Genomic DNA, 2561 nt, shown 5'->3' with positions numbered 1-2561 from the left:
GTATTACTATTGTTGTTGTAAAGATAGGTGCATTATATATATTCTGTGTATGTTTCCTATACACTGAAACATCTAGATAATGGCCAATATTTTGTCTGCTACAGAAAATGAGAGCCTCCTCTTTGGGGTCTTGCAGGGTCATTTTGGCCACATTCTACTGGCTTTTTTTTTGCTGTTTTTTTTGTTTGCTTTTTTTGTTTTGCAATTTTCTGTCCACAATAAATTCTGTCTCTTTCCTGCATCCTATATGCTCTTATATCCCCCTCCTTTCATGTTGCTGAACAATGTGCTTCCAAGAGTTGGGGAAATCTGAATGTTCATCTGAGTGTTCTACCCGGGCATAGGTAATGTATACCATTCATGAACTTTCTATCAATTGCCTAGGAAGAGAAACACTTTGATTTAACAATGTAGAGTCCCTACTTCTGTTATGGTTGACCTGACACATGGCACACTTTTTCTGAACATAAAATTGGTGAAGGGAGACTTATCTTGAGGGAATCATGGCTTTCCTCAATTATTTTCTCCATTTATATCCTTCAGCCAAATAACCTTAGTTGCAGAAATAAGTGTACGCAAAAAATATATGAGAGAAGCCTTTCCTGTCATCCCATTTCCTACCATTCGGAAAGGACAAATATGTTTGCCGGGAATGTGAGCAGAGACTCTCTCTGCACCTTCCTTCTGTTTCAGCCTGTGCTATTGCTGGAAGTGAAGAGAATGAGATGCCTTGCCGAGAGAAGTAGGTCAATGTGTAGATGGCAGCTGCTTCTGATGCAGTCTGATGCTAGGAGGAAGGGGGGTGTTGCAGGAAGGAGAAGGGAATGGCGGGGAGGGATGGGGCACCATCTTGCAAGAGAGACTTCAGCAGCAGGAGGGAAATGTGGAGGTTTGCTAGTAGCATTGGAGGGTGGTGACGCTTTCTGAAGCCGTATTGTATAAATGCCAGGCACCCCCCTGTTTCCCTTGCCCTTCGTTCTCCCCTCCCCCACGTGTTTCCTCTATCTGGGCGATACTTTGGGATTGAGGAAAGCCCTGTTACAGTTACAAGACTGCTTTGCTACTGCCAGAAGAATGTAGAATGCACTTGCTTTCTTGCACAGCATGTATGATGGAAAATCAGCATGGAACAGATGTAAGGCATGAGAGACTGGAAATTAAGATTTTTTTTTTTTCATATCAGGAGCGACTTGAGAAACTGCAAATGAAGATGGCAAGGAAAGAAAGAATGAGCGTGGAGATTTTCAAAAACCCAGAGGGCAGGCGGAAGCATGGGTGGAAAAGAAAAGGCAGAAAGAAAGCAAACTACAATAGAGTATCGCATATCCAACATTCGCTTATCCAACGTTCTGGATTATCCAGCGTAATCTGCCTCTCGCCCGGATCCACAGCTGTTTGTCCAGCAGTAACCCACAGTGGGCCAACACGCCCAACAACAACACAAGTGCAGCCCCGCTCCCAAACAAGTGGCAGACTTGTTGTAAAACATGATGTTTTGGTGTTTGATTTGTAAAATCATAACATAATTTGACGTTTAATAGGCTTTTCCTTAATCTCTCCTTATTGTCCAACATTTTTGCTTATCCAATGTTCTGCCGGCCCATTTATTTATTTATTTATTTATTTATATCATTTCTACCCTGCCCTTCTCACCCGCAGGGACTCAGGGCGGCTTACAGACTGGCAATTTATGCCAATACACCATAGGTAAAGGTAAAGGTTTTCCTCTGACATTAAGTCCAGTCATGTCTGACTCTGGGGGTTGGTGCTCATCTCCATTTCTAAGCCAAAGAGCCGGCGTTGTCCGTAGACACCTCCAAGGTCATGTGGCCGGCATGACTGCATGGAGCACCGTTACCTTCCCGCTGGAGCGGTACCTATTGAGCTACTCACATTGGCATGTTTTCGAACTGCTAGGTTGGCAGGAGCTGGAGCTAACAGCTGCCGCTCCTGGGGCTTGAACCTGGGACCTTTCGGTCTCCAGCTCAGTGCTTTAACGCACTCCGCCACTGGGGCTCTATAGTACACCATAGTACAATAAAATAAACACCATAGTACAATAAAATAAACATTAAAACAGTTAAAACAATTATAATATACAATATACAAAATTTAAAGTAGTGCAAAGTGCTTATGTCATTCATCCACCAGACCTTGTACAAAAACCTTTATTCCAGACCAAGTCGAAGCCAGTAAAGACTTATTCATTTATGTTGGATAAGTGAGACTCTGCTGTATTTGAATGAAGGGTGCAGGGGGCAGTGGATAAATGAAAGAAGATCTAGATTGTGGGGAAGAGAGGGAAGACAAAATGGAGAACAGTGGCTTCAGAACAGAAAATGCACATGGTGCAAATAAATTTGCAAATGGTGCAAATAAATGTTATCCAAGCATTTCACCATTTTACGGTGGTGAAACAAGGAAGCAGTCCAAAACGTACTACAGAGAGCACAATGTTTGAATGTACAAATTCTCTTGAAACCAGTTAGCCAATTCAGTCTTATAGGATTTTCTGTTCTTCTGGTTCTGTCAAGGATGGCTTCCTCATCCAACTGTCTTCC

This window comes from Anolis carolinensis, chromosome 2 (genome assembly GCF_035594765.1).
Source record: "Anolis carolinensis isolate JA03-04 chromosome 2, rAnoCar3.1.pri, whole genome shotgun sequence".
Lineage (NCBI taxonomy): Eukaryota > Metazoa > Chordata > Lepidosauria > Squamata > Dactyloidae > Anolis > Anolis carolinensis.
Note: the sequence above shows the minus strand (reverse complement) of the source record.